Source organism: Diorhabda carinulata, chromosome 5, assembly GCF_026250575.1.
Source record: "Diorhabda carinulata isolate Delta chromosome 5, icDioCari1.1, whole genome shotgun sequence".
Classification (NCBI taxonomy): Eukaryota; Metazoa; Arthropoda; class Insecta; order Coleoptera; family Chrysomelidae; genus Diorhabda; species Diorhabda carinulata.
Genome location: NC_079464.1, coordinates 23,912,701 through 23,931,003, shown reverse-complemented (window position 1 = coordinate 23,931,003; position 18,303 = coordinate 23,912,701). Strand labels below are relative to the sequence as shown.

Genomic DNA, 18,303 nt, shown 5'->3' with positions numbered 1-18,303 from the left:
ACCATTGAATCGGTTTTCTACTATACGAAAATAACGGAAAAACATTCTGCTTACTTCCAAAAAGTTGAAAAAAATTATACAAAAATTTACTCTAGTGGGTTACATCATTGGATATTGGCTAGTAGTAATTCTGTTTGAAGAAGATACTGTTGGAATTTGTCCGATTTATTATTAAAAAACAACTTTCTAAAAGTTCATATCTAACAAGACAAGTACCCAATTCACGAGATATATCATCTCTTGAAATATTCCATTCCAAAATGTCGCTAAAAAACTTATATTGACTGAATTCTCTTGTTCCAATCTTTTTGCATAAAAATAGTTTTTTATAAAGTAACCTGCTTGTCAAATTTACATCACGGACTTCGTCATGAGACTTTAAAGATGGTTTCTTGTCAACTGGCCTAGTACAGTAAAATTCACATCCCTGGGCTATGTACGTGCTTTGGGACCGACGGGCTTTCCAAATGGGAAGCACACACCACGATTTTCTCCCTTGCAGTAAAATATTGACGAAGACCGTTAGCGGTAGGTTTAGGAACGAAGTTAATCCGATTGTTTCGTATAAATTCTATTGATGGTCGAATTTTTTAGTTTTAATTTTTAAGCAGGTAACTGGTGTAGAATATTTTATTAAGTGTAAAAGTATAAGGAAGCAATACTCTATTACGATTCAAGTATCTGCCTTTATTTTTCGTGCTCTTCGAGTATCCTTATAATATTTATCTACAGCAGACAAGATAGGTAAACATTATGATATAAAAATTGTGACCCATTTGGCTGAATCTGTATTGTATCTAAGCTAATATTAAAGATATGGACATGTCGTTTTTGCGAGCCTGGATCACTTTTTTGTAAAACTCTTAAAGCCACGAACAGAAATATTCCAACTACTTTTGTTCCTGAAATTCAGGGCGAAAACAAAAATGTTCACTTTTGTTATTATTTCTCAGGTCTTGTATAAGATAGAAAAAAATTGAAAACTGCTTATAATAGATATTTCCACATAAAAAATTTTTTAGAGCATTGTTTTTAAGATTAGTCACAAACTTTTTATTTTTTAAATCTATATTTTAACGTAAAATGTTTAAATACATTGATGTATCGCAACCTAATCTTGAATAAATTTCTTGAATAAAGAACTACCGAAAGTAACGGCTGTGTGAATATTAAGATATCCAGATCTACGAAAGTTAGAATTTACAAGACAATGTTGAGACCGACCCTGACATACGCCTGTAAAACTTGGATAATGACGAAAAACCTAAATAGAAATAATATGATGAAGAATTTCTGGAGAAAAGCAGACAGAGTTAGGATGGGGGAGAAGATCAATCAATGAAATTTATACACTTTTCAATGCAGCACCAATCAGCGCGATTATAAAGACAAAAATAATACAATGGCTATGCCACTTAGAACGAAGACGAGTTGCATGGAAGATACCAGAGAGCAAGAGGAAAAGAGGTAGACTAACATAACGGTGGAAGAGCATTCAGAGCTGGAGAGAAAAAGCAAAAGACCGAAACAAGTGGAGAGAAATTACAAGGCTACGTACCTAAACGGTCTGCATGAAAGCCATAAATATTTGTTTACTGCACACATGGAAACTAAGTCAAACAGTGTTAAAACAAATCAATAATGATGATTGACGCTGAAAACATGGAATTTCAAAATTTTTAAAAGTATGTTGTTATAAAATGTTTACCTAAACCAAAATGTCGAAGCAGCGCTGCAATTATATTTAAACGGGTATAGAATCGGCTTATTTAAATTTGATACAAAATTCAAAAAATAAAAAAGATCTTATTAGGTTTTCAGAAAGACGTCAGCCATCTCGAGTTACGGTATTCCGGTTAAAATCAAATCTTCTAAATTATGGCTGATATTCAAAAACTAGACAACCTCATGTTGAAAGAAATGGAGAAGGCGAAATTAATGTTCTAGCGGGTGTGCAAGCAATACTACAAATTTCCATTTAATAAATACAAAGTTTATGCTCAATCTTAAGAAAAGTTCCATTGAAAAATGTTTTCAAATACGCCACTGACTTTTATGTAAAAATATCTATTATAAGCAGTTTAATAACATCTTCAAAAGTGAACATTTTTGTTTTCGCCTTGAGGAACAAAAGTAGTTGGAATATTTCTTTTTGTGGTTTTAAAAATTTTACAAAAAAGTTATATACGGTCGCGAAAACCGCATGTCTATATCTTTAATAATAGCAAAGATACAGTGCTGTCTCAACCCAAATCGGACACAGTGTACTAACGATCTAAATTTTTGCTCTATGACTGACCGAAAAATAGGTATTTATGCAACAAGTGAGTAACGTAATACTTTTTTCACGAGTAAGATAGTTTGACCAATTTCTACTTCACCCTACTCACGAGTTTCAATACAAAAAAAAATTTTTTGCTGAGATAATGATTGTTTGGAGTATGCAAACATCAATTTCTTCACGAGCATATGTTTTAGACTTTTGGGACTATAGGCAACTGATTTATTTGCATGAGTCTCGAGTATTTACTGATGTCTACGTCGTTGTTTACCATTAGGGTGCAATTCAGTTTTGAATAAGTCGACCCGAGTGCTGAAGACTTCCACATTTTCTATTTAGTTTCAAAGTAAGCTAGTAACTTTTTGTGGTGCTATTTATGTCTTTTTTAGTACGCCACTCCATGAAATAATTATTTTCCTTGCTGCTCCATGGATTTCTCAGATTCATAGTCGCTGCAATTGCCGATTGAACATCTTCTGGTGTGCAGTTTAAACTTTCTTCACTATTACTCTCCATCACTAATAATAATACTACACTCCTTTTAAATAGACACAAAACGGATTTTCTGGAACGATTATCAAGAAATAAAAGTGTTACAGTTTATCGGAGAAACAAATTGACTTGAGAAATAAAGCGTTCACAGCCCACTATTTTTATTAAGCAATTTCATAATTGCGTTAAAAAATTACACGTCACGATACTTTAACGCAAACGCGTAAAAAACTGAACCTCTACGGTAAATTTTTTCACGTTTTTTGACCGCTTCGGAAATTACATTCTTTATAAATGCAAATGAATGAAAAAAACGTGAATATTATAACGGACGTAGAAAAAAGTATATTAAGATATTGCGTAAGGAATTATATTAATTTGGTTTTTCTATGATACAAGAATAGCTATTTATAATCCAACGAAAAAAAGTACTAGATTATAGTTCGAGGTTGAATTGTCTCAGAAGCACGAGCGAAAGCTAAAATCTGGTATTTTTTTCGTGTATAACACTCATTTTTTTGCCGTGACGGGTAAAACGATGATTTAATATTGAAAAACTATTTTATCACAATATTCATCTCAGAAAATTATCGGCGTGAAATTTGAATGTTGAAATTAGTGGGTTATTCCGTGAAAATTAGACCTGCGTTGCTAAAAAAACATTTAAAGTAATCAATGCCAATGCTGTCAATTTAATGTTGTTATTTTATGCAAAAATTGTGAACTTAGTGGCTATTCAGAAGTTTCACTCTTTAAAGTAAAAATTGTCTGATTCCGGGTTTTTTCTGACTCCACCGAATTAGTAGAAGTAGCCAAAATAGTCTCACAGAAATTATTGCCAGCTAAATTGCGGACAATTTACGAAACGACGTATTCAAGATTCGTAAAAAGAAAGATGGAAAAAACATGCATTTCTTGCTATTGGCTTATTATTCAATGAAAAGTATGTTACGATCCAATAGTAATGTAAACATTTCAAAATATTCCAAACTAATTATATTTCTGAAACAAAATGAGAAAAGTTACAATCCCAACGAGGCTACGATTTTTATGAGTACACATATTAGGGATTTTCCAAATAATGCTAATGAAGTTTATTTAATGGTCAAGGTTATTGTTGTATTAGGGATTACAGGAGCTTGTCGAATTTTGTGAAAGCGGCAGGTAACATTAGATGATATTCAACATTCAAGAACGTTATTAATTGGAATTGTTGAGGAAACAAATAATGATGTAAACAGGAGATTTGTAGTTAGTTAAAAATATATTAAACTTCACTGAATGTACATAGCCTTGTGTCCAGGAGCAGGAGCAGCAAAGGATCGTCGCCTCTTTTATGAATATCACAATGGATAATGTATCAGTCAGGTTGTGGTAAAAACCAGTTTTATAAGGGTGCCGAAACAGTGGCTAATTTTGTTCAACCTGGAAATGTTAACTAATATATAAAAGGTCATTAAGTCCTTTGATCGTCTGCTACACAACGGTCGCTAAAGGAAATATTGAACACACAGAACAGAAATATGGTATGCTTAAATAACACCAGATCATCAACTAGAGTTGTGATAACAGAAAGAAATATAATTTCAACACAAGAAAATTCGAATTTGTACTGAATAGTGTGAAGAATGTCTCATTCATGTAAGGCATATTTGACAATTGTACTTCTGATATTGTTACGAACCATTGTCCGCTATAGAGCCGGTGCTTAGATTTAATGAAATTCTAAATTCCGGCGAAGGCGCGCGCGGTGCCTTTGACTTATTTTTTATAAACCCAGGAATCCATTTGATGTTTGTTTTTTATATACGTTTTTAAAGCAAGCGGTTCATTTACATTGTTTCTTTTGGATCATTTCCAGAAAGGTGTATTTATTTATTTGATTTGTTTCTTCATTTTTCTAGAATTCTCAACAGCCTCGTTTGGACATATAAGCGAGTTCGTTTAGCGCAGTTTAGTTCAGTTTATAATAAATAATCGTAGTGAACAGAACGAATTAGCAAAGTAATCGAAGAATTTAAATACACTATGATAGTTAAGTAATAGTAATAAGTGAATTATTATGAGTTAGTTAAATGTAGTGTATAGTATTTGAATAAATTGAAAAAGTAAGAGACAGTGTTTATTAAAAACCTCCTCTGATAGGAATCGTATAAATAAAACAGAGAAACATCATAATATAAAGGACATGTAATTTTATTGCAAAAAATATTATTTTATTTCCAGGAAAAATGTGACATTTTGTTACGATAATATGTCAAACTTTATTCCCGTCCCATAAAAAAACAAATTTATGTTTGCTACTTCATAAAGCATCATTTTGAAAATTCTATATAGATCAAACAACCTCAGTAGTTAATACCGACGACACATTTCTTTTTAAAATTATTTTCAAAAGACAATTGGAACAAATTTTATGTAAAACATTGTGTTATACGAGGGTAATTCAATGAAAAAGTAGCTTTTCAACGGTGATCACATAAATGTAAAAGATAGATTAGATCTGATAGTAATAAAGAAAACTGTCTCTGTTGTTAGGTGTGTATCGAAAAAAACGAATATTGAGAGTTACCTAAACATAGTTTATTTAACGTAAAAAACAATAAAGAGATCTTGATATATTTATAATTAATGAAATCTGTGCCTCTGTACCAAGCGATCGTCCAATGAAAGAATAGAATGAAGTGAATATTCCAACCTAACTAGTATACAGATTTTAAATCAAAGTTCTCTTCAAAGTGGGAAACTTGAACACTTACTGCTGCATTAAATATTCAAACAAATGTTTAGTTATCTTCACACCCAATCCAAGTGAATTCTTCCATCGACATAACTCAGTAAATAAAATTTGGATACACTAAAAACCGTTTATTCTGCCAATAAGGTCATGATTCATTATTGTATTGTATTGGTTTGCGTTTTAATTCCAAACTTTAGAAAGAACAACCGCGTTTTTGAAAGAAACAAGCTTTTTTCATCACGATAATGTGATTATCCATTATTTCAGAAAATAAGCCGAAATGCATTACGGATTATTTTCTAATCCGCAATTTTCTCTTGATATAGCTCTTTCCGATTACTGAGAGAGAGAGAGAGAGGAGTGCTTTATTATCAGAAAATTGTTACAATTTGTAGACAAACATAAAAATAGCTAAATATACAAATAATTCGTATATTAGTCCATAGCAAAAATTAAATTAGTATGCAGCAAGCCCGGAATTGAATGTTATTATTAGAATAAAAGTTGTTTACAGAGTAGAAGGTACTTTCCAATAAATATGCCGTCAAATTATTGCGAAACGCAGAACAGATATCGATTTGATTTCAATTGGCAAGTGATAATGCATTTTCTTGTATTGCAAAATAATGAGCCCTTAACTAGTTCTGAACGTGAGGTAGGTAAGTAAAGGTCGTGCTACGCGTTCCTAATTGGATAGCCGTGCAACGATCTTTATGAAATTGGAGAAACGTGCTTACGAATTAGGTAAACGGAATCAAAGATTAATAAGGAAGAAAAAGTCAGAATTTTTAGTCTTTTAAAGAAGTCCCTACAGTGAGCCCTGCTGTTTAGTCCGAGTAAATATCTACCAGCTCCCTTTTGTAGTTTAAAGATTCGCTCAAAGTTAGTCCCACCACACGTACCCCAGAAGGGACGGGAATATCGGTGATGCATACCCTCAATAAGGGCATAAAAATGGTTAAGGTGGTGGATAAGTTCAGTTCTTTGGATAGTGTTTTCAGCGCAAAACAGGAGGAACTCAATTTTTTAGATAAGGCGGCAATATGTAATTCCCATTTCAAGGAATTATCCACTACAAGTTATTTAATCAAAACGGCTGCAATGTATTTCTATTTGGTGAAACTTTAGCTTCAGGAACGTTGAGTTAAAAAATATTAGAATCGCACCATCATTTAAGGGTGATTAGGTCATTAGATATGAAGTATCGTGAGATCAGAGATCCAAGAGAAACAAGTATCGTCTGCAAAAAGACATATTTTACCTCTAATGTCTAGAAAGGCGATTTCGTTTATAAACAAAAGAAACAAAACAGGGTCTAGTACTGAGCCTTGGGTCACTTCACATTCTATCGGCTTGCACGACGACATCGTTATATCAAGCCTTACAAGCTGACTTCTGTTGGTAAGGTATGACTTAAACCATGCGAGAGGTATTCCCTGAAACTGTAGTACTGCAATTTGTTGATTAAAATATTATGATTGACACCATCGAAAGCCTTGGAAGAATCACAGAAAGTTGTTGCAGTAGAGTGATGGCTGTTTAGGTTAGAGTACACATTAGTAAGGAGGGGGAATGTAGCATCATTCCTGCATTTGTTACTTAAAAACCCAAATTGATGGGAAGTACGTATTTTATATTTAAACAGAAAAGATAAACCCCTTTTTGGGACCAATATTTTTATGATCTTAGATAGTACTATGGAGTGCAATTGAGCGATGATTCGATGCTTGATTTTCATCTCCTCTTTTTGAAGAGGTATAATTATAATCGTCTTAAGGCAATTGGAAAAGGTGCCATTTTGAAATAAAAGTGATAAGATGATTTAATGTGCAGTTGGGCAGACTCGAAAACATTTTTAAAGTAAAGTCCAGATGAGTATTTGATATCATTAATGGTACTGCAAAGCTCTGCTAAAACTACGGGCATAAAGAAAAAACTGTGTAAGTTAGCGTTACCATCAGGGAGATATGAAATCGGATCATGAGAAGGAGTTTGGAAAGATTGTTTTTGGATGGTTTGACATAAGTGAAAACTTACTGGACTATGTATAAGTGGTTGATTGAAAATTTTGTTGCTCTCGCATAAAAATTATCATTTTACAGCTGCTAATTTATCCAATAAGTTGTATTACGAAAACACTATTGTGTTAGCTAATTTACCACTATTGTGACTTCAGACAATAACCAAATAATTTCCTAAGTATAATGTAGTTCATAAAACTGAAATGATAGATGGGCATTCGCCAACGGAGGAAAACTATAAAGGAATCGCTTCAAGCGATAAAGTAGAGTGATAAGCGTTATGATACATGACTACACGAGTGAAATGTCTAGTAACCGGATATATCAAATGAAACAAAACATACCGTTATACGTTGTTTCTAACATGTTCTGTAGTAATAAGTTTTTGAATAGAAAAGCGTGTATATTTATTTAGTATTTAGGTAACGAATTATTCCATGAAAATAAGGGAGAGATATCGAATTTAAAATAGAAAACTAAAAAATCGAAAGGCTACAGGCAGTGATGGAATAGCAAAGGAACTTTTTAAAAATTGTGGGAAAGCAATGACTGGGCAGTTCAATAACAAAATATCAAAACACAAAAAAGTACCTGAATACTGGAAAACAAATATACTAATTCCACTGCTTAAAAATGATGATAGAATAGAACCGGAAAACTATAGAGGAATCAATCTTTTAAACACTACTCTAAAAATGACAACCAAAATTTTAATCCAACTATAATAAATCAAAGAATATCTTTTGAGCACGAACAACAAGGTTTTAGAAGTGGGAGATCATGTACAGACACAGTATTTGTAACTAGACAAATAACAGAGATAGCTCTAGAATATAATCGACCGGGGTTCATTTGCTTAATTGACTTGACAAAAGCCTTGGACAGAGTTAGATTAAAAAACGTGATTCACCTTTTATACAATAGACAAATATCATTAGACATCATCAAAGCAATCGAAGACATATATAAGAACAACAAAATACAGGCTAGAATAGACGGACAACTTATAGAGGAAATAAACATTAGCACGGGTATAAGATATGAAGATTCCTTAAGCCTCCAACTTTTTAATATCATAATGGATGGAATAATAAAGGCAGCGAGAAGAAAGAAAGGTTATAAGATGGGAAATAGAGAAATAAAAATTCTCCGCTATGCAGATGATGCTATCCTCATAGCAGAAAGTGGAGACGACCTACAAAGATGGGTCGACAAGTTTAACATAGTAGCAAAGAAGCTAAACATGGTAATTTCATACCAAAAAACAAAAACACTGGTCATTAGCAAAGAACCGATTAAATGTAAGATAGAAATTGACGGAACCAGCATTGAAAAGATTATGGAAACTAACTACTTATGCATCACACTATCAAGCTATGGAGATGTAGAATCAGATGTAAAAAAACAAATACAGAGAGCCAATAGAGCAGCAGGATGCCTCAATAATACAATATGGAGAAACAAACATATTAGAACGGAAACTAGAATTGTTATAAAACCAATGATGACATACTCAGCAGAAACGCGACCGGACACGATCAAAACACAAAGAATGCTGGAAACAGCTGAGATGATAGAGAATACTGGGAAGAATCACGGGGAACACACTGAGAGATCGTGTAATAAGCGACTTCATTAGAACAACATGTAATGTGGAGAAGATTATCGAGTGGTTATTGAACAGAAAAAAAGAATGGAACAACCATATAAATAGAATGACAAAGAGACAAATCGCCGGCCGGGATCGACTTGTTGTTACTATTTCTGGGTTCATATCAATCAATATATAAGCGATAATTTTGTAAAATTGCATTTTGCTCCTCAATTCAGTTGACAGCTGTGTTTTTTCATAAAATCGGATCCCTAACGATGTAACCATATGTTAAGCACAAGAAAAATCTCGATGTGTGCTCATCATTAACAAAATTGAAGACAAATAATTGTCATTGAATGACGGAACAAGGAACAAACTAGCGTTAGCAATTAGTAATCACACTATAGATTTTGGGATGATTTTCACAAAAAGCTCTCAACATTTCGAGACTTTCATTAATAAAAGCGAAAGAGCTTTCTTTGAATGCCAACTGGTGGTTGTGAATACATGGGGACGTAAATCGGAACGAGCAGCTTAGCATTAGTCATTGTCATTAGTATGATCAAAATTAGTATGGGTCTGCAAGATATCACCCAATGTCCTGAATAATTCGATCAACCCTATCTAGGTACTTGATCATTTCTGAATGTGAGTTTATCTGGAAAAATAAGTCTTTGATTATATACAGTGCTTCAAAAAAACGTAACCTCAACTCTAAAGTAGATAGAAAACTGAGAAATAAGAGTTACTAGTTATAAACATTCGTAACGTTATGCGTATTCAAAGTGAAGAGCAGTGAATAAAACAAATATGCTAAGATTTTATACGATTTTGCCAAAACATCTTCAACATTCTAATTTTATACGAATATATTTTATTGATTGATTTTTCCGAATCGACTGTTTATATTAATGGAATTTTCTTTGAAATGTGATAAGGCTTACTCATATTATCAGAAACTTTGTTTAAAGAGCCCATATTTTCTTTCTATACGAGTTTTATAACAAGTTTTCGTATTATCTTTGAAACTTTACAAAAATTCTTATCGAAAATAAAAAAAAATCAACAAAAATATTTACTGGGTAATCTGAGAAGGTTAACCAATTCAAATATATTCATGTGAATATATCACAGATAATTTCACAAATATTGGAAAATAATATGCTACCAGTCTATGCCCTGCATAACAAGGTATCAAAATTAGCAAAAACATTTAGGAGGTTTCGTTAATTTTAAATTTTTAATAATTCTTAAGAACAATGTATATCAATACATTTTTAAAATTTTAGTATACTTTTATCTAAAAACTTATTTCAGAAAATGCATACTTTTTGAGTTATTAATTTTTTTGTAAAAAATTTGACCGTTGCAGTATTGTGTAGCGTGTAAATCAAGAATGTAGGATACAGTGCTTATTAATTCACCCCACGAATAGAAAGGGTGTAAATAAATACGAAAAACGTTACAATAAATTCAATTATAAAGATTCTAAATTTCTTGGAACGGAATCTAATACACGAAAAAGAGAATTTTTAGAAATGGTTCACATTCATAAGAACGAAAAACTTATAAATGATAAAAAAGACGTAAATAATTTAAGTAAAATCTATAGCTCCATTTTGTAAATTCTAATACAACTACAAATAATTTAATTGATGACAGCTACATATTTTTGAGATGAAAAACTGAGAAAAAAAGAAGTCGAAACATCAAAATTTTTATCTATCTTTCAAAAATTATTGAAAAAACCTATTTTAAAACAGAAGAGACCTAAAATCAAGAGGATTTAGAAACATAAACATATATAAAAGGTCTAAGAAATAAGAAATTGAAGGTTTCGATTACTTCGTTTCTAACCCAATATGACTAGTTTTTTCTTCTTAGGAAAATGAACCTCTAAAATAGGTAATTTTATGGTTTTACGTTATTATCTCTTAAAGGCAATATCGAAAACATGGTTATTATAAAAGTTTCAGAACATTAAATTATGCATTAAATGAGATAGGTCGCGCGTTTTTCTGACTACCCGTTCTAATACTATTGCACATCAAAGTTGGACCAGTTTTCCACATTTTTGATAAATTATCGTTTAAGTTCAGGATTTCGGTAATATCATCCAAGCCAATCCATTTATCAATAAAGTGGTTATTATAAAAGTTGAAGACGAAGACGAATAAATTTTGCGTAGAGTGAAACCACAAGTGAACTTTTTCGACCAACGGAACCGTCTCTGTACAGTGTCACTTTGAAATTTAGATTTTTAGTTTTTTATCATAGATACGAATATCATCAATGATGATAGTTTGTTCAACTGCTGTTGTTCAATAAGTATTATTACACATATTTCAAACATAATAACTAGGACTGAACTAGTATTATTAAAATTGAAGAATATGTGAAAATATAATAATATTAAAAAATAGAATAGATGGTATCCGTTCAATTGATATAAAGATGGAGGCGGCATAATAATAAATACAATTCTTGTTATCAATTAATGAGGATTTTATTCCACAATAAAGAAAAATGGAAAAAAATAATGAAAAATTGTTGAAAAATAAATTACAGGCGTCGACGTTTGACTGTCGTTTTATTAGTTTTATTATTATTGGTGAAGTTTATTGGAAGTCACAATGGATTGTTCATTTGAAACAAAAACGAATTGATATTTTAATGATATCAGGATATGGTGATAGGCGTAGAAGTCAACAAGAAACTGTAATATCTTTAATAATTTATATCTTAACCGAAATCCCATAACAAGATCTACTGTCAGTGAGTTAGAGAAAAAGTTTAACGAAACTGGTTCAATGAAAGATTCATCCAAATCAAGACGCAGAAAAACTGCATCAACTGAAAACAAATCTTTAGATGTTTGTTTCCGGTTAGAAGACGATCTACACTTAAGTACTAGACAAATATCCAGGGACCTTGATATTTCACAAGCATCCGTAATGAAAATGTTACGTGATAATAATTTCCATTCATACAAAGTAACGTTGTCAGATGACGATTTTGATTTTGATTTTCTACACCACGATTTGAATACTTTTTACTAATCTACTGACACTAGACCTTGTTAAGAGATTTGTATTTGCACATAAATTATTAAAGAATATTTAAATTGAACGAGTTTATTCAATTGTAGTCATCTAAATGTGAAATATTTATTGTAACTTTGGTGGAGATACTGGAAATTTAGCTATAGCTCCGAAATTATGGCGTTTAGGTATAAAGAATGTCGCATGACAAATAATCAGTATTTCTTGAGGATTCCTTAAAACACAAAATATATAGGGTAATCCATTCGAAATAATAAAGTTCATTATTTTTTCAGAAAAAGGAAAGATCTAACAACGATGTAGTTACCATCATTCTTTATTGATAATATTGACAATCTTTGAGTCAGTTCATACGTGAAATAAATAAGATAATGAGTGGAAAGTTCCGAAGCTTTCAAACATTATCACATTGCATTATTTATACAGTCCACGAGATAACAGTCTGAATATCTAGGAGATTACACTAAGAAACAAGGAGAGAAATGCCAACAAGTTATCAGAATCATGGAGTAAGCTGGAATTTTTGGAACCGTTGGAGATATTTATACTGAATACACTGTTTACACCAACACTCACAATTACACTGTCTGACGCGCGTTTCGATAACCAAGTTATCGTCTTCAGAGATTAAAGGTAAATTCAATTTATCAGTTTACTTTCAGTTTACCTTCAGTCTCTGAAGACGATAACTTGGGTATCGAAAAGCGCGTCAGACAGTGCAATTGTGAGTGTTGGTGTAGTGGTGGTGTAAGCAGTGTATTTAGTAAAAATCATGGAGAAAAGATATCGAGACTGATGGGATCCCCATATCCTTGTAGACTACTTCTGGAGCCTTCTGATTGTCCGAACAAAAATATCTTAAAAATCCCGTATATAACATATAAAAATATAAATTAGAAAAAATTCTGTCAAATGAGGTGCTCCCACTTAATAACGGATAAAAAGGTAACAGAATAAGATTTCAATAAAATACTGCTTATTTTGTTCACACCACATACAGGTAACCAAATTTGGAAAAAATATATATTTTGTTCAATTTAGATTTTCAATGTTTAGTTTAACATAAAATATTTTATAATTGTCTTGAAAATATATGTATTCTATCGAATTTTCTAAATATCTGCTAATCTATGAAACTAGTAAAAAATTGTTGATAACATAAAGATTATTTTATACCCGATCCTTATGCATTTGTGTTCAGGGTTCAACTCACTCTTTTTTCTGTATACGGTGAATATCGAGAACAAGAGTCAATTCAAAAAACATTGTAATGCACAAGTATTCGAGCTTAAAAAGAAAATTCACTTTGAAACCTCTTGCCAAATCAAAATACATTTTCTGGGCTATTACCTATAATTCAATTTATTCATCAATATAAAAAGATCTAGAAAACAACCAACATTGAAATTTCGAAGAAAAAATGGAAATATTAGAAAATAGAATTCAAAAGCAGTGGAGATTGTAGAAAAATTAGAATTTCGTTAATATGGTTTTATATTAAATACGAGAAGTCGACTTTTGTTATATGCGCTCACAACCATTTGACTGGAAATTGGAGAAGATCTTCATCCACAACCCAATTCTTTCTTCATTTCCTTGAGACATTATAATGACCTTATCAGGTTAACTAAGGTTAAATAAGGAAAACCTGACGCTAGTCCACGCTAGAAGTGTCCGGTCTCCCTGATCATGTCTATATAATAAACCTCTCAGGATATTGGAAAGAAAAATATTTCTTATCAGGTTATCTCGACGAGGTCCACACTAGGATAATATTAGGTTGACCCGTTTGAAAATAAATTATTTTATCTCAAGGCTTTCCTGGTTTCCTTTTCGTCAGGTTTTCCTGATCATGTCCATAAAAAGAATCTCTCAGGCTTAACTTATTGGAAAAATGATATTTGCTCATGAAATTTGGATAAGTCAATTCTTCTCGAATATTTATATTATCAAATAATTAATTTTTAACTATCCAATTAGAGTCTCCTACGAATTTCAATATTTTTAGAAATTGCTTATTTATTCGTCTATTGAATTGGATGTCAAACTAAAGTGGAAACTACTCCAGACATGCAGTTCGTTAATAATATAAAGATAAATTGATATGTACGTATCAATCTAAACCAGATCTCAATATTTGCTTGAATACAAATTTCTGAATCTAGCGAACGTTCTCTCTCATTGTATGACATCACTACTGTCAAATGTTGTCGCTACTAATAATTTTCCTTTTCAATTGAGAGTGAAATTATTTCTTTAGGAATGTTTCATATTCTCTAACTTTTCCCATTACTTTTTCCTATGTGGAAAGTAATCTAAAGAAACACTGAAATAAAGAAAAAAACATTCAAATGTAGTGAGTTAATACTTTCTTATTATCTCAAGATTATTACGGTGTGTTGGTGAGAGAGCTATTGTTTTGGAAGTATAAAATGGGCATATCGTGACTTGCCTAGACTTGTCGGTCATACGTATAACAACGGCTGGTGCCTACAGAAAGGGAAAATGTGCAATTGATTTAGTTCTCAGCATTGAAATTTTGAATATTATAGGACAAATTGCGGATTTTAGAACAAATTAAAAATTGAAATAAACAAAAAATAATAATTCTAGTGTGGTGAACAAGAAAGGGTTTGTCGAAACAACTGATGCATTAACCAAATTACTGTTTTGAAAGAAAATACAGTGTTTATAATTTTTTCGTTTTTGGTTCATCTAAAAATGTTTTCAAAGTGATGTTAATTGCTTTTATTGAATGTTTCTTTTAATATGAATTTTTCAAACAAAATTTATGGTAGACATAATTTAATATGATTAATAGAGTATTAATATAAATAATTTTTGTTTGTGTGAACCTTTCTCAAACCAGATAGAATATCAAATCAAGCAGATTTTAGGTACTCGTGATTAAAGCAGTCCGAGATAATCCTGATAAGGATCATATAAGATAAACCTAATCAGGACCTTATTACTGATCTGCGTTAAATCCTCATCAGGTCCTTCATAGGTTATCCAGACCTATACCTTACCAGGTTGCGGAATTACCTGATAAGGCCCTTACTGAGTCCTCACAAAAAATTCTAATCGGGAATTTTCGCATAAACTTCCATCCGCGAGAGGAAACAAGACGTTTGAGACGTTTGAAGCCCTAGGAGTACTATAAAAATCAAAAGATATTTCAAGAGCTGTCAAGTTACATATTTATACAGTTATAAAACCAACGGTGCTGTATGGCAGCGAGTGTTGGATCATGAACAAAGAGAAAATAAAAAAAAACATATTGAAAAGAAAGGTACTATGAAAGATTTTCGGAGAACTGTATTAACAAGAGGACTTGAAGAGAAGAACAAACGCAAAGATCAAAGCACTGTATGGTCAAGCTGGGATATGTGGTCGGATCGAAAATATTCCGTTGCATGGCCGTATAGCAAGACAGGACGAGGGTAGTTTGGTGAAAAGGTCCTTATTAAGGGAAGAAAAAGCCGAAATGAAAAAGGCGTCAACATAAAAAAAGGAGAATATCTAGATAGAATAGAAATAGAAAACTGGCCTGAAGCAGCCATGGAGAAAAATAAATGGAGGAAAGCAGTAGAGTGACTCTAAGACTTGTGCTTATAAGCCCGCTGAGCTGTTTCATATATGTCAGCCATCCATTCTATTTGGTAGTATATGTATTCACTTCGCCTCTTTAACTAGTGGATCGCCAATTTCGTTCCTGTCATGTTTGATATGTATTTTACCTAAGTATGAAATATCATCTATTTGTGATGTTATTATAAAAGTTACGTAGAACTTAATATTACATGTTCTTCTGTAAACAATGAATGTTTAACATGAAAATTCCTTTTTCTTGTTTATTTTGTTTGCATTTTCTAAATTGAGCCCTGTACCAAATTTTCACTAAATTTTAATCCGTAACATAATTAACAGTACAAATTAAACAGTTCAAAACTCATTTTCTTCAAAGTCATTTCAGTTTTTATTTGTTAAAAAATCATTATAAGAATATAATACAAGTTACTTCGACCGAAACCTTTTAAATATAGATAGCTTCTTACACTTTTCTTTAAAGGAAGTTGTGTGCTACAAGAAACTAACTTTCGAAGCTCTTTTAAAAGTCCATAAACTTATTCTCGTTTTGTGTTCAAACCAACAATGAATGGATTTCATGAGGCATTCGCGTTTCAGTAGAGCAGAATATATTTATACTTGCAATGACCAATTACATTTTTCATCACAAACTGATGAGGGCAAGAACAAAATTTAGAGTCATTTCAAATTTGTTCAATAAGCATTTAACGCGCTCTAAATTTTTTTTGAGTACGTTCCGAGATATACAATGTATCTAAATTTCGAGATATATGATGTTATCCTTTCTGTCAAAATAGAGGTTGCACAGAACTCACAGATATCAAATTGGTCATGTGAATTCAAGTAAAACAAATTGTTTGAGCTGCTTATTTATAGTATTTTCCAATTTTAATAATAATATATTTTTTAGGAATGCCATCAAAACATCACAACGATTTCGTTTTGATTTCGACTTGAAGCATTGCCAAACATCGTCAAAAATCATAAATTTGTAAAAAGATTATTAATACAATTATTTTATGATATCAAATGTATCATATTCAATAAAAAAATATGAATAAAATATATTACTAGTTAAAAATGTGGTTTCAAAATTTGAAGTGAATTTGAAGAATAGTTTTTAAGATGTTAACGGGCATAAACTGATTAAGCGTTTGGGTTCAGTGTAAAACTGTTGAGGTACGTAGCGAGCGCAGAACATTTGTACAGACAGATAAAGAAATACATGTAGGAAGAGGCTGAAGGATCTCTAGGATACCAAGAGACACAGAATATAAAAAATCTGGAGTGGTATACAAAGATAATAAAGAAAATGATACAAAAGAAAAAGAAAACCTATAGTGACGATTCCATTAATTGTGACCAAGCTTACGAGATCCGAATAAAAGCTATAGAGCGGGTAGAGTGAAAAAACTTCACGAAAAAGATATGGTAAAAGCACAGCAAATATCAGTCACAGTAAGATCAAAATAAGTCATCGTAAACTCACAAAAGCTGTTCAATCGCATATTATGTGTTTGAGGCAGTCCCAGCAAACTAAAAGGATATCTGGAATCTATTATCGATATATGAATCAGGTATTTTTCAAAGATCATGACTCCATGAGACCAAACTTTTTAGGAGAGGTGAAAAACTAAATACTGAAGAAAAATTATGTGTTTGTTATGAAAGGCACATATTTACATGTTGTCATGTATTTTAGACAATAAAAAATATTCTCATTTTTGAAAAAACAGCATCAAAAGTGATGCTTATGTTGTTACTAGAATTTCTCTAAAAATGACAGACTATGTATTGTATAATTTGTGTTCAATTTAAAAAAAATCACAGCGTATACTCATGAATCAACTTTAGTTCATATGAAGCAGAAGACAGAAAATTGTATATGTACTGGAACAGAGAAGCGAAAAAAAAAGTCATAAAAAGTAGAAATGAAACATGAAAAGAGAAAGGTGGAGAGATTGATAGATTTATTGAAGGAACGAAGGTGGCAATTGCGTGGAAAACAATAAGAAACATGGGAAAGGAATTGAAACAACAGAATAATTTCAATCTAATAGACATAACTGCTGACGGTAAATAGAACACATATTGAATTACGGTATAATGATATCCAAATTGATAACAAAGAGCTAAAAGCGCTAACAGTAACGAAAGTCGGAAAGTGTTACAACTATCAAAGAATGGAAAGGCATCAGGACTCGGAAATATTGACATTGAGATAGTGAAGTATGGACCGAAAAATTATTCAATAAGTGCCAGTTGAATGGGCACGAAATCCCAGAAGACTGGAATATGGCATGAATTACATCAATAAACAAGAAAGGAGATAAGAAGAAGTGTGGCAATTATCGTAGCATTAGTGTAACTAGCGCAATGGGAAGGTTGTATGGCAAAGTTTTAAAAAATAGAATTGAAAAAATTATTATTGAAATAGAACAGAATGGATTTCGTGCAGGGCATTGATGTATTAATAATACATTTGTTTTACATCAAATAACTAGAGAAACCTTATGCCAGAA

At 31.7% G+C, this 18,303-nt stretch overlaps 1 protein-coding gene across 1 annotated transcript in view; it reads right to left on the bottom strand.

Annotated features, from left to right (window-relative positions):
- The window catches only part of LOC130893667 (succinate dehydrogenase [ubiquinone] flavoprotein subunit, mitochondrial-like), a 113,059-nt gene that overhangs the window by 74,922 nt on the left and 19,834 nt on the right, over positions 1-18,303 (bottom strand). The gene's annotated exons all lie outside the window — the stretch shown is intronic.